The 20,337-nt window shown below is 42.4% G+C and overlaps 1 long non-coding RNA gene across 1 annotated transcript; it reads right to left on the bottom strand.

The window, feature by feature from the left end:
* Positions 1–17,232: 17,232 nt before the first annotated feature.
* On the bottom strand, positions 17,233–19,904 carry LOC121143440. Its single transcript, XR_005880625.1, has 3 exons — positions 19,852–19,904; positions 19,361–19,541; positions 17,233–17,984 (listed from the first exon to the last, which is right to left on the bottom strand). It is a non-coding gene; the product is annotated as an uncharacterized LOC121143440 (long non-coding RNA).
* Positions 19,905–20,337: the final 433 nt, after the last annotated feature.

The raw sequence follows: 20,337 nt of genomic DNA, 5'->3' as shown, positions 1-20,337 counted from the left end.
CTTTATGCACTGAGCCATCTCCCCAGCCCCCATTCTCAGGTTTTTAATAATCTCCAGAAACTTCAGCCACAGCTAATAAAAAAAAAGCCCAGCATAACACCCAACATGATCTTACTAAAGCATGTTCAATTTTTTTTATATCCGAATTTCACCTTCAGTTTTGAAACTTGATCATATCTTTTCAGATGGGTCAGTATTGCTTGTATGAAGTTGGTAGTATGAAGAACAATTTTAAGTTTTAAAATACCCTTACAAGTCCTTGGCATGATGAGATCCAAAGTATGTGCTTGACAATGTTTATTTAAAATCTTGGCTCTTCCTCCTTACACTTAACTCTTGGACTGTTCCCTCCCTTTGCTGCTGCATTCATTAGGCAGCCATCTGTTGTAATTCAAATCTTGTCCCGTTCACTGCAGAATACTTAAAGCCTCATAAGCCAGTCAAACTGTGATGAGCCCAACGGCTGCACTTCATTATCAGTAGCTTGGAATGTTCTGGGCATGCACAATGTTGACCAACAACTGTTTCTCCATTCCTCTATCATTGCCTCATCTCATGTCTTTGGATAAGCTTGGCGACATTAAGTTCATTGATAATGCCATGTGATTTTTCTTTCTTTATGACTCATGATGTACTATTTCAAAACTTTGGACATTAAAAATTACATTTTATTTATATTTGTGTGTGAGTGAATGTATGTACATGCCACAACATCAGTGTGGCGTGTCAAGGACAACTTGGAGGAGTCAGTTCTTTTCTTTTACCATGTGGGTCTCAGGGAAGGAGCTCAGGTCATCAGGCTTTATGCATAAATATGTGGACACAGACAGTCCTTGACTGATGAAGTTTTGTTCTGTGACTTTTCAACTTTAAGGTGTATTGAAAGTGATGTGTGTTCAGAAGATAGCATACTGTGAATTTTGAACTCTGAGCTTTGAGGTTACAACATCTTTTGAGATGTTGACTGTGGTAGGTGTCACAGTCTTACACATGAGCTGTGCAGTCTTACACAGAAACAGCTCTCTCTGTGGTGCAGTTTGTTGCTACCTTTCATGAACAGGTTCAACTATTCTACAGACAAAATTTTTTAAGTAAGTTTTTTGCTTTATGATTCTTCCCAACTATAGGCTACTGAGCCCTGTGCAGACTTAAGATGGACTTGGCTACTTCATGATATCCCATAGAATAGATGGTTTAAATGTATTTTCACCTTATGAGATTTTCAGTTAATGATGGATGTGGTAGTTTGAATAAAAATAAGATCATATGTTTTAATGCTGTGTCACCATTGAGTGGGATTATTTGAAAGGATTAGAAGGATTGGGAGGTATGGTCTTGTTGGAGGAGGTGTGTCATTAGAGATGGGCTTTGAGGTTTTAAAAGCCCATGCCAAGCCCAGAGTCTCTCTCTACCTACAGATCAGGATGTAGTTCTCATCTACTGCTCCAGTACTTGTCTGCATGTCACCGTGGTTCCCACCATGACTCTCTGAAACTGTAAGTAAGCCTCCAATTAAATTGCTTCTCTTATAATGGTTGCTTTTAGCAATAGAGCAGTGACACAGTGACTAGGAACGAAAAGTGGGTTTATCAGGCTGTGGCACCAGCATAATTTGAAGAGCATCTATTCATCCCCAACACTTTCTTTATTTCTTATAAATCTGTACTTTTATTCACAGTGCTATGGTTTGACTGTGTCTTCTCCAAACTGGAACTTAATGGTCACTGTGACAGCATTAAGAAGTGAGATCTTGAAGAGGAGATTAGGTCTTGAGGGTCCCTCTCCTTGCCAGTGAGTTCTTTGAATAATGAAGGAACTTCCTGTGGTATTTGGTGTACCTACATAAGCATAAGTTGTATAATTAGAATCAGATAATGAAATGCTTGGTATTTTCTGTTGTTTCTATTGGGGACTTATGGTAGCTAGTCTTAATCATCTGTCACCTGGGAGATGGGCCTCTGGGCATGCCTGTGGGTAACTGTCTTGATTGAATTGGTGTGAAGATGCAGCCACTGGGAGTGGTAGTGTTTCCTGGAGGGGACCCTGGGCTGGAGAAGTGCAGAAGGACCTGAGGAGCAGCGTGCATTCATCTTTCCCAGCTTCCAGATTTCAGATCCAATGCAGCAGCGGCTTCAAGCTTCTGACACTTTAACTTTCCTGTCATGTCATAAAGATGTATGAACTGTGGGGCATAATGACCTTTGTCCCCTGTGTTGCTTTTGCAGGAGTGTTTTACCATGGCAATTGGGGTAGGGGAACCGAAGGCTGGCTCCACTTGACAAGCAATGGGCTGAGGAAACAGAAAAACATTGTAGACTAGAAATGATCAGAAATGGCTAGAATGACAATGCAGTGCTGACTTTAAAAATTAAGGTTACTAGAAATCAAAATAACCAGGGGATATTAAGAAGGCTGCAAGGCAAGCATCACCAAGCCCTACACAGTGCACAAACCAGCAAGATGACTCTCTGAGTCAGCAACACAACCCTGGGCAGTATGGACAAAGCCAATTGCCACCCACAGCCCTGCTGCAATGGAGGACGGTATGAAAGGGAATGGAGTCAACAAGCCCAGAAACTTTAGAAACTGCCTTGTTTTTCACACGCAGCTGATTTGTCTGCAAGCGGAAATGCCTTTTGCATCTGATAGATACAGTTTTTTACTTTAGGGAAGTTGGAGTGCCTCCTGCCCTGCTCACACACACTCCTGACTCTATGTTAGGGTGAAGTGTGCATGCGTCTCTCTGTCTATTAAGAGAAAGGAAATAGAAGCACTATTTGTTTAAATATTAACAAATAAAAGTGATATTAGGAAAAACTAGATCTTATTAAATATTAAAAGTGATATGTGGTGATTAGACATTAATCTATGGGTTTAGCCAGTCTTGAAATGTGTGTGTGTGTGTGTGTGTGTGTGTGTGTGTATGCACACACTTTACACATAGAGGCCAATCAGAGTTTAAGTATATTGTCATATATTTTTAAAAAACAGTCAAAATAGCTATTGTTTTGGTAATTCTGATATTGTTAAAAAACACAAATAAAATTCCAAGCCATAAGTAGAAAACATTTTCTAATGAAACCAAAGCAATCTGTTCAGTATGGTACCAGAGCATTAGGAGTTAGAGAGCTAAATGAGACAGAATACAACTGTGTAAAAGCCCAGATTACAAAGAATTTTTCCATTAACCATAAAAGGACTTTTTTTCAAAAATCAATGCCTTATTAAAATGGTTAGCTGTTTGAGGGAAAAAATGAGACTGTCAGCCATGCACTAGATACCAAATTGATTCCAGTTGGATGGAAGAGCTAGCAAAGAGTGGGGAGACCCTGCTCAAGTGACACAGAAGGGAGAGGGTCAGAAATCTGAGCTTTGGAGATGAAAACAAAGCCCACATCAGAATTCACTCTGAACAAGATCCAGTGGATGACAACATAGGTGGACTGATTGGGTATGGTTCCCAGCACCGAAAGTACAGAAATAAACATTAAAGCACAATAAGATATTTGCAATGTGTATTTCAGAAAATAACTTTTTAGAAATTGATAAGATAGATATACCAAAGTTCTAGAAGAAAAATGTGTAATAACTAGTTGTGGTGGTGCATGCTAATAGGATTTGCTGAAGGAGGTGGAGGCAGGAAGATCACGAGTTCCAGGACAGCCTGGGCTACACATGAAAAGAAAAAAAAGGGCGGGGGCTGGAGAGATGGCTCAGAGGTTAAGAGCACTGACTACTCTTCCAGAGGACCATTCCCAGCATCCATATGGCAGCTCACAACTGTCTGTGGCTCCATTTCCAGGGCATTCAACACCCTTGCACAGAAGGCAAAACACCAATTCATATAAAACATTTAAAAACGTGCAATAAAACACGATATAAATTCTTACAAATACCACAAAGATATATGGCAAAGTGTTGATGATTAAACTGATTATTCAGGTAGAGGAGTAATGGAAATTTGACTTTTTGGGGGGAGTGTTTATATCGTTAAAATACTCTTAAAATTGTTTATGCATACAGGTATTTGCCTGCATGTATATCTGTACACATGCTTGCCTGGCACCCTCTCAGGAGCCAGACAAGGACATCAGATACCCTGGAACTAGAGTTATAAGTGGTTGTGAGCCACGATGTGGGTGCTGGGAATTGAACAAGGGTCTTCTTGGAAGAGCAGTCAGTGCTCTTAACTGTTGAGCCATCTTTCCAGCCCTTACAGCATTATTTAGCAAATATGTAATAGTAAAATCATGTAGTATCAGTATAAACAAGAGCAGAAAATAATTACTAATAAGTACCAGCTGGCATATTGTCTGAAAGGAAATTCAGCAACCATTACCACCAACTTTGTTACTTCCCATAGACCTTGAATGATCTGCAATTTGTTCTAAGCCAATGATGTAGCAACAAGAATGCTCTTAACACTGTTCAAAATGGAAAGAAAGAGAACAGACAGCACATCTCATAGACCAGGCTGGATGAATAAATAGCAGGATGTGTGTTCAATGTAATATTACAGAGTCAATAAGCTGCTTCTGTTGTGATGGCATGAGGGCATCTGAGATATGTTATGTTATTCAACAAAAAGATGGATTATGAAACCTGCAGTCTAGAGAGCTTCTTGGTAACTCTACAGTTAATAGCTATGTCTCTGTGTTTCCAGGTGTATATTGACATAGCTTTGTTTGTTGCTATTGTTATTGCTGTGTGTGTTGCATTGTGAGTGTGGGTTTCTGTGTACATGCACATGCAGACGCCAGAGGCAATGTTAGGTACCATCCTCTATTGCCTGCCATCTGATTTTTTGAGATAGGGTCTCTCATTGAACGGAGAGAACTTGTCTAGGCTGCCTGGCTGGCATGTTCGGGGACCTGCCTGTCTCTGCCCACCTAATGGTAGGGTTACAGACACACACACACACAACTATGCTGGTGATCTCAATTCTGATGCCTCTGTTTCCAGGACAGACACTTTTGTCTGTAGATTTATCTCCTCTGCCTCACAGTGTCATACTTTTAAAAAGCAGGGATTTGTGACCTAAAATATTGATAGCAGTCATCACTGAGGAGCAAGGTCCACATAACCTGTGTGTGTTTGAAATAAGAAACAAATTGTTAAAAAGAAATCATTTCAACACTCCTATGAGATCCTTGGTGAAATTGTTGGGTTCATTAAAGTGTAAATATGAAAAAGCTTTCTGTATGGTATGGCAAACCTGAGAATTGGAGCCTCCCTGGAATAATGGGCCTGATCCACATTCCACATCCCTTAAAATGACATTATATAGATATTTCATTATGTAAATGATCTTTGATGAGCTCCGAGAAAGATCTGCTTTGTATTAAATTTGATGACAGGGAAGCAATTTTACGGCAAGGTTTGAGCATCATTGTTGAACAACTTTAATTTTTGTAACAGATATAGTCATATTTATTTAGAATGTGCAGTTTGAAAGCTCTTTTATATACATTATCTAACATTGATGTTCATGAGAGCTCTGGAAGATGAGAATGGCATTAATGCATAAGGAAAATGGGGGTTTCAAAATGTAAGTGGATTTGTTTGTAAGTCTAGTCCACTATATATTGCCATAGAATGTCATAGGCTGGATAATTTATGAAGAGAAGAAGTTTATTTCTGACAGTGTTGGAGGATGGGAGTCCAATATCAAAATGCTGGAATCTAGTGAGGGGCCTAGTGCCCTGTGGCAAAACATTTTGAGGAGGGAAGGAGCAAGGAAGGGAGAGAAGGAGGAAGGGGAGGGGAAGGAGGACTAGAGAGGAGAGGAGTGAGCACAAAGGCACTTCCACAGTGTATCAGTTCTGTGATACCAATCTATCACCAGGAAGATGCATCGCTGCTCAACGACACTTGTGACCTATTCAGTTCTTGAAGGCCTTGCCCCTCATGTCATAAGGACAAGCTTCAACATGAGTTTTGGAGGGGATGTTCAAACCACTTTGGCTACTTCTCTAGTCACTGGAGGAACTAAGCTTAAACTTGCTTCTACAAAGGGGGTTAATTAAGAGGAACCAAATTCCATCTTCCTTATCAAGTTGTTTTGCTCACATCATAAATGTTAGCATATTATATAAAAACTCAAGCTTTATTCTCCATTAGCTCATTAACACACACACACACACACACACACACACACACACTCTCTCTCTCTCTCTCTCACAGAGAAAAATAATGTAAATTTTAAAATCTTAACATAGGTGTGTCAATTGAGTTAAAAAGTACATAGATTTAGAACAAAATCCAACTATGTAAATATGTGTGCACATGCATAGTTACATATGTATTTTTGTTCATAGTCACATGTTCATATATCTACTTGTTCATATATGTGCATGCACAAACTTCCACAGATACTAAATGGGTTTAGACTTTGTTTTCATTATTTCTTATTCAGTTTATAAAGCTCAAAGGACAGAGGCATCACAGCATTTGTGACCTCTTAAATTATGTGCTTGTAAACCTCTAAGTGAGCAATTGCTAGGAATCTTTCTCAGCATGGGCATGGCGGTACCAGCTCTTACTCCTTGCACGGAAAAGGTGGAAGCAGGCAGATGTCTGGCAGTTTGTCTACAACAAAGAGATGCAGGCCAGCAGTGTTACGTAGTGAGTCTTCTCTAAAATAAATAAAAATAGACAGACAGACAGATAGATAGATAGCCCCTTTCAGGACTGGTGATGTAGCTCAGCAGCAGAGTGATAGCCCAGCCTGCCCAAATGCTGAGTGTTCAGGACCACCAAAAACATAAGGCTTCTTATGCCACCCCTTCTCTGATGTCTTCTGAACAGTGAAAACAGGCAAAGAGTAAAATGGTTCAAAAAATGGATGTGTTCCATTTCTTGATTTGATTTTAGGCATTAACTTGGTGTTTGTGTTATTTGTCACAAATGTAGTGGTGGAATTTTAGAAATCTTACTAACATAAACAGCTTCTGACTTATAAATAACAGACAGTTACAAATGTTTACCCCTATCCCAGCTGCCAGAGTCTCAGGCAATCCCAGCCTGGGAATCTGTCTGGCCAGAGAGGAGGGCTGGCAAGGACATTCCAAGTTTCTCTCTGGATTCAAAACAGGAGGAATGGAAGAAACTGTGCAACATAGGTGCAGGCCTGTAGCTTCACAGATCTGACCCGTGTGTACTTAGATAAAGCTTGCTTAAAACATTGATCTTGGTGTACATACGCTTCACTCTCTACCCATTCATCAAAATGATGAGATTCTCTCTCTCTCTCTCTCTCTCTCTCTCTCTCTCTCTCTCTCTCTCTCTTTCTCTCTCTCTCTCCTCTGAAAGATGCTATATACAATGCAAGTGACTTTAGGATATGCAAGAATTATGAGTCACTCAAAGCTTAGTGTAAATGGGCTCAATATGGTATTTTCCTTAAAAGCACCGAGATAAATGAAGAGGCCTGAATCTAATGCAGTTATGGGACACCCCCAGGGCAGTCACAGACTCATTCTGGGGTGAGAGGCAATTCAGAAGACGGACATGCAGAACAGCAGCCAAGGTTTCGCAGGTGGCAGAGAGGACGGGAGTAAAGAACCCAGCATCCCAGGTGCGGGGCCGAAACAGACACTGGGAGGTGCTGGGAATAGACTGCTTCCTTTGTTGATCGGTCCCTGTCTGGCCATGCCTTCAGGCTTTCAGTTTAGAAGGAAAGAAAGAATTGGATCCATTCAAGCTTTTTACTCTCTCCCCTCATCCTAGAAGAAGCAGAGAGCGATACCCCTGGATTTGGTGCAGAAGTTTCCTCCTTCCTGATTCTGTTGTGCTGCCAAATGATTCTTCATGCGTGTCTGCTCTTCTGCTCTGCCTTACAGTCTTCCAAATCACTCGAAAGACTGATAAATCCCATTAAGCCCCAGAGAGACATGCTTGAATTTCCTGAGCTAATTGGTGGCAGATCCCAAGCCAGAAATTACCTTGCTGAGTCTGTAATATTAACTAATAAACACTGCATATGAAAACATAGAAAAGAAGTAATAACAATGGGAAAGTAAACTAATTTATCATGATGCCAGTATCCTAAAATGTCCTGTTTATACCAACTTTCTTCTTTCTCCCTCCCTCCTTCCCTCCTTCCCTCCTTCCCTCCCTCCCTCCCTCCCTTCCTCCCTTCCTCCCACCCTCCCTCCCTCCCTCTTTCCTTCTTTCTTTATATTGTCTAACTTCTGACTGTACATAATCCTTGCTAGCTGGCTAAAGTGCTTCCTTCACCTTATGGACAGGCACCACCTTCCATACACAAGCACCCCTTTAAATTCTCGTGGTAGTTATCTTGTGTCATCTAATGCTCCATTTTTTCTCCTGGGCTTTTCTTGAAGCTTCTCATTCTGGGGGGAAGAGAGCTGGTGGTGGGCAGCGAGATTCCGATTCCTCTTACAACTTCTTTCCCCGTTAGTAGGAGACTGACTTGTGGATGAAGGGTTCAATTCTGTCAGATTTGAGTCCCATAACCTGCTCAGTCTGGCCTGGCACCGATTTGCATGAAATAATTAGCATATGATTCCATTTGATGGGTGAAAATAATGCACTATGCAGAGCTCCACGGGGGTAGGATAATGTCACAGGTTTTGCAAGCCAACATGCTTTTCTTGAATGGTTCTCTTCTGATGGCTTTCCTTGAGATGAGTGAAATTACTCTCCAAGACCCTAGGTAATCCTTGATGTTGATGTCCATTCAAAATCTGTGCCTCCACAGTGGTGAATCTTGAGGCAATTTGTGTTCACCAAGTACCTAAGGGCATCTGAAGAGTCCTTCGCTAGTACACATGAGTATTTTAATGTCTACATGCATTTTATATTGAATATGATTACGAGGGGCTTAAGAACCCCCAAACTAGCAGTGTGTGTATGTGTGTGTGTGTGTGTGTGTGTGTGTGTGTGTGTGTGTGTGTAGTCCTTCGTCTCTTGGTAGGTTTGACTGAATATTCAATTTCTTAGCTGTTGTCAGAATCTCAAATGATGTCACAAGCCACACTGAGAGAGATGAAGAGCTGTGGATTCAGATGAGAGACGGATAGTTGAAGCTGCCTCACCCAGTTCCTAACTTCTATGTCATTTAGATACATTTACTCACTGATTTCAATTAATGTATGGCTTAAAGGTTTTGCACTGACAGGATCATCCCACCAGTCTTTTATTCGCCATTGGCCAACTGGGGAGCCACCGAGAATGCAGAACCTTGCCGTTGCAGAGAACCAGCTTCTGCAGTGGCAAAATCACAAGCTTTGGAAGGAACACTCTGGGGCTCAGCTCCACCTGAGAGGCCGCTTGAGAGATTCCCCAATTCCTTTGAGTCTCTGTTTCTTAATCTATGCCCTGGGACAGAACAGCTGCTTCATGCTGCATGTGATGTAAGATAAACTGTGCAAAGGACCTGCCTGCCATTCTTCATGCAACACCCAATAGATACGACTTCCCTGCTTGTGTGCAGCCATCGGACTTAGTGAAGTTGTGTTAGCTGCAAAGTTCATGCTCCTATGTCACGTCTGCTGCGCGGCCTGTGTCCGAGAACGTGCGGAGGGTGTCGGGGATTGACAACACAGAGACTCGTTCAATGATATAAAGAAAACTTTAAACAGGCTCCAAAAAGGTTCAAGAAAACTTCCTAAGAAAAGCTTCCACCAGAGAAGCTTCTGCTCTCTCCTCTCCCCTGGCTGGTTCTGCTCTGACACCAGAGGTGGATGTGTGTGGGTTTTGAAGGTGCGGTTAGTCTTTGGACAAGGTCGAGGTCAGGGCGGTTTCCGTGGGAAGGCCTTTTCCAGGAACTTATTGTATCGTTTTTAGTAAACATGCTTTTACTAAACATTGTCTTACAGCTGCCTACTCCCAGGCAGAAGGGGAAGTGGGTCTCTGCTCAAGGTCTGGTGTTCCCACACTCCTACGGGTATTCGTAGTTTTCCATGAGTTTCCATCCTGTTTCTGTGCTCAGAGCATGGATCCTTTATGTCGCAGCTTTCACATTAGCAAAATGTTCTTTCTGCAACATCCTCACCTCCACTCCATTACTCCCATTAGCCTCTTGTTTCTGTAAATCCTCCCACCTCTCTATTCTCCACAGCAAGTCAGTCCATAGTCCAGAGACCTATGAAGAAAAAAAGTCCAAAACTATCAAAGGGTACTATGATATGCATAAAGTATGGCAATAAATTTCATAACTCCATTCCAATCTTGCTTTGGGGGAAGGGGTTGACATGGAACGTTTGAAGAAACATGAAACAGATACTAAAGATGGATGAGTTTTCATAGAGAAATACATTTATTTTCTCTCCAAGCTTCAAAGCTAGAGTTCCTTTTGTCGTCCCTTGACAGGTTATTTTTTGACAGGATTTAACGTATTAAATTGTTCCACTGCCCTTTAGAATAGTCGGGGCACAGGTTTGTGCTAGTGTAGACGATGAATGTGTGTTCTTAATTGAAAATTTAAACTGTCCATGTGACACAGAATTTGCTCTTTTGTAAAAGTTTCAAAACTAAATGCCTTTTAAAGCACCACATCTCGTCTCCACGAGCGATAATGGGGTGACCTGAGGGGCCAACTACGGAAGATGTGTCTGGCTCATCATTCTTTTTCAAATATCCCTCCCAACTGAGACTCGTCACACACTTCAAAGACTGTCTCATTTAGACATAATTCTTTGTAATTTTGTTAATAACCCTCAGTGGTATACAAGTAAAAAGAGTGTGTCTGCCTATGGACGTCGTCATTTATAATAACGGAGAAATTCAATGTTTTCGTTACAAAGTGGCGGAAGTGTTTTCAGCATCAGTTCTGACTTTAAAAGATTTCCATAAAATTGTATTAAGCAGTGTATTTATGATACAGCCTGAGGCATTTTCATGGTGCTGTGCAAATTGTAATGAAACTCAGTATCTTTCCTGGACTGGGCTTCCTTGGAAATTTAGAATGTTGTAGGGAAAATTATTTTCCCTCCTTTCTTAACATGCCAACACTAAGAGTTGTTAGAGATAATATTACTTCTGGATAGATACATATGAATGATGTGTAGACAAGGTGGCTTCTTATTTGCTTGATGCGTTCATGATGTATTTTTCTAAATGGTTCTCCCAAATTGACTAGCTCACCCTGTCCAATTTACTCTCTAAACTTTCTCATCATGTGTGTCTTCCTCCCTTTTCTAAAAACTATATAACCAATCATTTTCATTTCTATGGATTAATAAACCAAATGCACACAATAAGTAACTTGCATAATATAGGAATAGCCAACAGTTAGTGAGACTTAATCTTCTGAGTGTGTAATCATAAATCACATGATCCTTGTAGTAGTTCTGGAAGATTTACTGATTTTAACTTCATTTTAAAGAAGAGGAAAGTGAGGCAGAGAAACTCCTAGAATCACAAAACTGCTAGGAGTGAAGGAGGCACTAACATCAATAATGAGCAGCTTGGCCCCAATGTTTCTGTGTGTGCATGTATGTGTGTATGTGCATATGTGTGTTGCATGTGGTAGCTTTCTGAGATTGCAAGAGTGTTTACCATTTGCATTTCTTTTTCACACCTTATCTTTTGGCTTATAGTTGTTTTTACTTAATTAAAATGTTATTACATCATTTTCCTTTCTCTCTCTTCTCCTTCTAGCATCTACCATTCTCCCCTCTCTTTCAAATTCATGCCATCTTTTTCCTCAATCATTGTTGTACATATTTGTGAATAAATGTAGAAATGCAATCTGCTGAGCCCATTTATTGTTGCTGGTATGTATATGTTTTTAGGACTGACCACCTGGTATTGAATAGCCATTTAGGGGTGGGGCCATGTGAGACTTCCCCCATCCATGTTGGCATGCCAACTGATGTTATTATTATTCAAGTCTTGTCTCCATAGCTACATTGTTGAGATCTCATGCATGTAGCTCCCTGTCACATCTAGAAACATTATTTCACAGCAGATTTCTTGGTCCTCTGGTTATTACAATCTTTCTACATCTGAGATGTTCCCTGAGACTCAGGTGTAGATGTTGGTACCTCATCTTTTTGTTGTTTAATTTTAGGGTCTGACTATGTCACCCAGGCTAGTCCTAAACTCCTGGGTTCAAGAGATTGTCCCGCCTTAACTTCCTGGGTGCCTGGGATTATGGGCATGGACCCCTACGCCTCATTGAGCCTGAGATTTTAAAAAGAAAAATGAGGAGTGAAGTATTTTCATATTTCTCAGATGCCTACCGTTCTGTCTTTCCGAAATGTCACATTAACAATGGCATATTAGCGGGAAAAAAGATACTAGGAAGGGAATCCTAATGTTTATAGAATGGCTGTGGGCTGGAATGGGGTGGCATCAGGAAGAGGTAAGCCCTTCCCCAACACTTAGGAACAGTCACACGACCCTCCAATCACCTTCATCCTCAGAGCCAGAAATGCAAACCTGAGGTCTTCTCTATACTTGCACCTACCCTGAATTGACCGCACCTCTTTGTTGTCTCTTAATTTTTCTACTAAGACTAATTTGTTTGATCTTCCCAGCTCCTGTTTCAGGGCAAAGGGAGAGAGAAGGATGAGGATGAGGAGGAAGAGCTGCAGCCAAGCCCTTTGAGGGCAGGAGATGAAAGTGACAGCAGTTGTCCCTCCAAATCCACATTTCTTCTCAGTGCATCCTAACTTCAAGCACAGCTCCTTGGTGCCTTTCAGTCTGATGGGTAGTGCGGATGTCAGTTGCTTGTTTATTTGGGGAAAAGGTTAAAGCTGTGATTGTGGCTGGGTCACACACATAAATCTGCGGTTTTGTTTGAAGATAGGGTAATAAAAGTTTTTTCCACACATTCTTATTCTGTAGTTATCAGGGAGAGGGAGAAGAGGGAGAGCTAAAAGACAGACAGAACATACCTGTCAGAAAGATGTTTCTGAGTCTCATTCATATCACTCCTCTGAGCAGAAGGAGTATTTTTGACACTAGAATTGCAGTCAAAAGTCCCTGTTCTTTGAAATCTTTGCCTTCATCTGGTCTTCCTTGTGGTTTCCATAGTGACAACAACTGTGCACTATCCATTGCTCTACATGTATGCCTGCTCTCGGGCTGTGGGGTGTGTGTGTGTGTGTGTGTGTGTGTGTGTGTGTGTGTGTGTGAACTTAGCAAGCCAAAATAGTAATACAGGCAGTTCTAAAGATGCTCTGTTCTAAAGATGTAAAAGGTGATGGGTTCAGTCAATGTACTGGTTAGTTTTGTTGTTGTTGCAGTTGTTTTGTTTTATGGGTGTTTTTCATTTTGTTTTTTGTCAACTTGATACAAGCTGGAAGAGGGACTCTTGGAAGAGGGAATCCCAATTGAGAAAATGACTCCAACAAATTGGTCTGCAGATATGTCTGTTGGCATTTTCTTGGTTTATGTGAACAGGCCAAGCCAACTGTGGGTGATGCCACCACTGGGCAGATGGTTCTGAGTTGTATAAGAAAGCAGGCTGAGCAAGTCACAGAGAGCAAACTAACAAGCAGCATTTCTCTGCTTTAGTCTTTGAATTCCTGCCTTGACTATCCTTCATGATGGACTGTGATTAGGACATATAATCCAAATAAACCTTTCTTCCCCCAAATTTCTTTCGGTTATGGTCTTTATCACAGAAAACTATAACAGGCAGTAACCTAATGGTTCTGAAGAGAAAGAATCAAACATAATAACGCACACTCACACACGCACACATTCATACACAAACTCACTCATGCACACACTCACATGCACACATACTTACACATGTACACATATACATGTACTGTGAAAGAGTGTCTCAACTTGCAGTTAGAAACCAAAATGTGCATATGAGTTGGTGCTTGAAGTTGGTGCACATATATCTGGGGACTTTTTGATACCCAAGGATCTTTGTCTCTGTGGCGTGTATGTGTGTGTGTGTGTGTGTGTGTGCATGTGCATGTGCGTGTGCGTGTGTGTGTGTGTGTGTGTGAACTTTAACATATCTGCTTCCTATTCTACATGGGAGAGCAAGTCCAAGACTTTTTACCAGAAGGGAAATGTCCAGGATAGTTTTTCTTCTGGGGTCTCTTTTTCTGCTGGCTCAGGTTAGTGGAGATGGGAAATGTCACACAGCCTTTTCCAGAGCTGTCCTGATCTCGCTTCAAAGCACCAAATATTCTGATAATACTAATAAATAAGGACATGATCTACTTCCTCTGCACCACTCTACAGAAGAAGTAACTAGAGGGCTAGGCCTGGTGACACACACCTGTAGTCCCAGCACTTGGGAGATTAGAGCAGGAGGATTATGAGTTGGAGGCAAGCCTGGTTTATATAATGAAGGAGAATTAGAATTGCTACCAAACGATGACCAAACAAGAATTGTGCTAAAAGAGGCCATAACTGATGCTGTACAGTATGTCTTAAATGTAAATATATTCCCTACCCAAATTACAAATGTCTCTAGGGCAATAGTATAAATAATTGCACTTGCTTTCCAACTTACAAGAGAGATGTCAAGAGTAATGAGTTTTCAAAAGTTCTAAAAATACTGTCTGAAAATAGTACAAGAATATTTGGGGTTCATTTAGGAAGTGCTTCCATGTAGCTTCAGTGAGCATTTCTGTCACCTTAGTGACTTGCAAAATGCACTCTCTTAGGTAGGGTTTCTGTTGTTGTGGGAAGACACCATGGCCATGGTAACTCTTGTAAAAGGAAAACAGTTGAGGCTGGCTTACAGGTGCAGAGGCTTCATCCATTGCTCTCATGGCAGGAGGTATGGCCGCACTCAGGGAGACATGGTTCTAGAGAAGGGGCTGAGAGTTCTACATCTGGATTGGTAGGCAGCAGGCAGAAAGAGTGACCCACCAGGCCTGGCTTGAACTTCTGAAACCTCAAAGCCTACCCCCAGTGACACATGTCCTCCAACAATGCCACACTTCCTAATCCTTTCAAATAATGCCACTCCCTATGAGCCATTTTCATTCAAACCCCAATAAGCACTCAATGGAGAGATCAAAGAGAAGCATACGGTCCATATGAACATGACTGCAGCCATGAGAGAATTCCTTATTCAAATATGTCTGCCGATCTGACCATTATGATGTCACATTCTGTTTGCATCAAGGTAAGGAGGGATGAAAAAAATAAACAAAACTCCAACCGACCAAAGGGTTATCAGTCTACGCCTAGTACCAGTGCCTCTCAGACTCCACTTCAGTGGTGTGCTGTTTGTGGCTGCATCTGAACATAATGTTGTCCCCATCCACTTCCTTTTCCTTTGTTCCTAATCTATTTTCTGAAGACGGGCTAGATGCACCACATGAAGAGGTTGTTTGCATTTGCAGGCCAGGCCACAGTGGTTGATGTCAAGCATTTCCTTTGCACGGGCCAGTAGTGCTGGATTTGAGTCATGTATTCAATGTGGGAAGTGAGGGAGGTGGAGGAGGCCATAACATATTTCACTCTCCTTTGAAGTTAGAATTGGAGTGGGGCAAGGTGATATATATATATATACAAATATATATATACATACATATATATCATCTCAATATGTCTGTCACAAGATAGCTTCTCTTTTAGCTCCTGTGAAAATATGTCTGTTTTCTTAGTTATTTATTGTTCTCAATTCATATTTTAAGCAGCTGTTGTCTTTCTAAAATAGGAAGCATCAATGTTTAAATTATGCTTTGGTTGTATTTGTAGTAGGCTGGCTGTTTGAAATTAATCCAGAATGTTACTGGGACATCTAAATTTTTAGTCTAACTTAGTATTTCCTGAAATGTCTGCCAAAACTGGCAGAGGAGGCTTGGCCATTTTAAGCGAAGGTGTGTTGGGGGTGGAGGAAGACTTATGTTTTCCTTCCTGCTCAAGATTAGGGCATGTGAAGAGTCATGCTTATTCTGGACTGTACTCATCAGAATTGGACAGCCCAGACAGATGGTGGCCTTGGTGGAAGGTGGCTTCAGGGGCCACCAACCAACTGACTCAGGGCTCTTCTGTGCAGGTCTTCAGGGATCTCTCCCATGTTTAAACAGCTGGCTTCAAGGTTGGAAACAGCTCAAAGTGCTTGAGAGTCATGATTTCTTCCCTGCTCAGTGGTCCCCCCTGGATGCTGGCCCCTTTTCTGAGTATGGAAGCCATCTTTTTCCTGTGCTTCCTACACTGGTTCACTTTACTGATTTCACTTGTGTCATACATCTGTACACCTACTCTTGTAAACTCGGAGTTGGGTGGTCAAGGACACTGACTGTAGTCCCACCACCTAGATTAACACTTGACTTTTTTTTTCCTCTGCTAACTACATAGTCACAGTGTTAATGTCTGGAGACTCTTCCTAACCATCTATAGAATGTGGGCCATCCTGGTACTTCCTTGCAGAACTGCTGTGCAGGTTGAATGAGAACATGTGCAGTATTTAGAAAGCATTCCAGTCCCAGGGAAAGCACAGAGTAAAGTTTAGCATCGCTACCATCATCGTCTCCATCTCTGTCATCATCTCTTCTTCCTCCCTCTTCTCCTTCCTCTCCATCACCCTTATTCTTATTATCTGCAGTATAAGAATCAGCCCCACGTTCTTGTGCATGCTTATGTCTGTCATTGAGCTACAGCTTGGCTCAGATGTGTTAGCTAGGTGGCCATTCCGATAAAGAAAATGTTTTTACTTTAAGGAAGGGCAGAACACCTGTAATCACATCCAGTCACATATCAGGGCATGTTCGTTTTTAGTGACTCAAGTTGCCAGAGCATTTAGGATCTGAGAGCAATGTGAATCTTACAAGCTGATTTCTCTCACGTGTCTGTTTTGTGACGAAGTCTCCATCTGTAGCCCAGAGGGGCCTCAAACTCTTGCCCTCCTCCTGTCTCAGTCTCCCAAGAGCTGGGATTATAGGCATGGGAGATGATTTATTGAGAGGGGTGTGTGGGGGGTGTCTGGTGCTGGCAAACAAACAAACAAACAAACCCAGGCCAAGTTTTGTTGTCTGTTTAGACACTCTGTTATACATGAGCTTCACAATCCCAGAATTCCTCCTTGCAGGCTCACTTAGAGAATAGTCAAGGAGGATTTTCTCACACATGGCTTACTCAGATTTGGTATTGAAGAGAAAGCCAAACCATTCCTATTTTTGGCTTTATGCTTAGACAAAGGAACAAACAGCTTATTTCAAGAAACTAACAGAGACATTAAACATTCTCCCTCTCTGTCTCTGTCTCTCTGTCTCCCTCCTTCCCTCCCTCCTCCTCTCTGCAAAGAAAGGAAGCCATTTAACAAAGAAGCAGCCCAGGATGCCCTCTGCTTCACTCTGTTTAGGTTAAAACTCTCTCCTGTCACTCTTCATTCTAGACAGTACTGTATCATTTCTTCTTTATCACTGGGGATCTCTAAGAAACAGCAGGTAGCAGCAGGAAGCCGCGATATCTTCCCCTTCACTTTTCTGCCCTTGACTGGGGCCCACATGAGACTGTGGCTGAGGACACAGCAGTGCAGCCGGCGGAGTGTGGGTCCGTGTGTGGGTGGGTGTAGGGTGCTGGCTGGCTGAACTGAAGCAGACTATTGGCTGAAGAGGAAAGTGCTGGCCCAAAGTGATGATTCCCTTCCCACAGTCAAGCTCGGCCACACCACAGCTTCCTCAGAGGCCCTCTCCTCATACCCTTTTTATTCTTGGTTTTCAGTGCTAGGGGCTGAACCCCGAGCTTCTCACAGCCCGGGGAAGATGCTCTCCCAGTTTAGGATTTGTCGAGAATGCAGCACATCTTTTCAGCTCCACCTTGTCTCGCCTGGCCTTGATGGCAGTGTTTAGATCTCTTACTGAATCAGAATTCAGATCACATACTGAGTACTGCTCTTGCCTTTAATTTTTCCCCCAGTCTCTTGAGGGGGCATTTCTGAATCTTCTCCCACGTGTTGGCTTCGTCTCTCTTCTGTGGTTGCAGAAAGCCTTGCAAACTCTTCCCACGCTGAGGCTCCTGAGTTAAGGCTTGCAGACTGGCCCCAAGAGGGATGTGGGGCTTTGGTCAAAGCAGACACACTCTTTCCCCTAGAAGGAAACAAAGAACAGCAATGAAAACAGCCACAAATGCAGCATCATGAAGAATCGACTCCATCTACGGGTTTTTACTGTCAAACAGCATCCCAAAACTTGGGTCAAGCACTGAAATCAGACTGAAAACTTTCCTGCTTTGAGTGATCATATATAAGAATTCATAAAGGAAAAAATATTCTGTTCAAGCCCTGAGGCTATAAGCCTCAAAGTCCTCTCATTCTACTGCCTGATTTACCTAATATCCATTTAGTTTCCTGGAAAAATCTAAGTGTTAGAAACTCATACAGCATCTTATTAAAGGGAAGCTTTTGCGATCAGACTAATTTAGGTTTAATTATTTCCTTAGCTACTTCTGCAACACAAGTGAGCTCTAGAACAAGCATCACTTGGGGCCAATGTTAAGCAAAAAGGGTATGTACCAAATACATTGTACAGTGGGCAGCGCTGTGTATGCCGCCATAGTGTGTACCTATGATATCCTAGTCACAGCAAGCAGGACTGTGGCACTCACACTTGTGAACTAATAGGAGGGGCATGGCTGGCTCATGCTTTAGGGAGAGTATCATCCTGTCTGGTATCTGTCTTGAACAAAGCAATGTCTAGAGCTTGTAGGATCATGGTATTAACACAGTTACTTGGCTAAGGAGGACTACCTCTTCTTTGGTGTCCATCTGACACAGAGGACTGTCTGTATGTGCACAAAACAGATACCCTGACCTATTACGTTACCTAATAAATTGATCAACAGAAAATATCATCCCTCTCCTTGCACACACTGTACCTGATAGATTTCAAAGGAAGCTGGGACAAACGGCTAACTGAGGTGCCTATTTAACATAGCAAAGTTGATGCTGGTCACTGGTGTCTCTCAGCATTGCCAAAACTGGTTCCAGTGGTGGCTTCTCTCAGCCCTTCTCACCCTCCCCCTACCGTTAGCCTCCCCCCATTCCCTTCCCTGCCCCCAGCTTCTCTGACTCCTATATGGCCTCAGCCATTTTGTCTACAGGGTCTCTTGGTCTTCTCTCTTCTATCCTCTCTCACTCCCCATCCACATCATGGCCTGGTTCATTCTGGATCCTCCCAGATGCCTCTGGCTGTTTTCACCCTCTTATCTACAATAAACCTTCTCCACAAACCACACATTGGAGCAGCCATGTCCTCCTTTTTTAAATTTCAAAACTCAGTGACCTTTGACCATATATTAAACCCAGGTGCCTGTGAATGATATTTGACTTGTTCTCTGTCGCATGTTTAATCAGTCTTTTGAAAATTTTCTCTCACAGTGTCATCTGCTTGCCCTGACTGACCCAAATATCCTCCAATCTGGTTTACTCTAACTCAATTTTTTAAAGTATTTATTTCATGTCTACCTTTGTGCCAGGTGCTAAGGAGAAAAGCGGAGAATGCAGTACTGGATGGATGTGATCCTGGAAATCCAGGGGACATCTGTCATACAGGTGCTGTTCTCAGGAGGAAGGTCTGCCTGGGAAGACATGAGCTGGGATCCAGGGCAAGTGCACTCAGGGAAGGGGAAGCATGCTGGTCCCTGGGCTGCAAAAGGGAGAGGGACAGAGTCACAATTTAAGATGGACATTAAGAGAAGAACCAAGGAGACTGAAACAGCAGACTGTGGTGGAGAAAGAGAAATGGAAATCAGCAGTGGTCAAGATCCAGGGAGATCCAGGGAGAGAGGAGTCAGGTCACTTTGAGGTCATGGTGGTCGCTATGGCAATGCTTCTGTGGTTGCTCTGGGTGCAGAAGTGGGTCCTAGAGGGAAGACAACTGTATTTGCCACTTTTCTGTTAGTGTGACAAAGTACTGTGACAAAAAGCAACTTAAGGAAGAGTTCATTTTGGCTTACCGTTCCAGAGTTAGTCTTCCATGGTAAGGAAGGCATCGTGTGGCAGCGGCCCAGGAAGTTGACTGATCGTATTTTCATCACACACAGGAAGTAGAGAAGAGAACAGGAAGTAGGGCTAGCCAATAGACCCTCACAGCTCACCCCCAGTAGTGTACTTCCTCTAGCAAGGCTCCAAGCCCTAAAGGTCCCATAACGTCCCCAAACAACTGGGGACCAAGTGCTCAGTATATTAGCCTATGTAGAACATTTCTCAACCAAGTCACTGCAATAAATGAGTAGGGGCTGAAGACCCAGCAAGGCTAGCAGAGGGCGATTCATCTGTGGAGAAAGGGGAAGAGAGAAGAATATAAACGACCATATGATAACCAGCTGTCGAGAGCACAAGGTGACCTGTGGAGGCTCTGGAGCCAGGCAGGTCTCTGCTGCTTGTTGTGTGAAATTTTGGATGAGTTACTTTACCTTGAGCATCCCAACCCCTTCATTTGT

The sequence above is a fragment of the Mesocricetus auratus genome, unplaced genomic scaffold (genome assembly GCF_017639785.1).
Source record: "Mesocricetus auratus isolate SY011 unplaced genomic scaffold, BCM_Maur_2.0 Super-Scaffold_100013, whole genome shotgun sequence".
Lineage (NCBI taxonomy): Eukaryota > Metazoa > Chordata > Mammalia > Rodentia > Cricetidae > Mesocricetus > Mesocricetus auratus.
The sequence above is the reverse complement of the archived record's forward strand: the minus strand, read 5'-3'. Positions and strand labels throughout refer to the sequence as shown.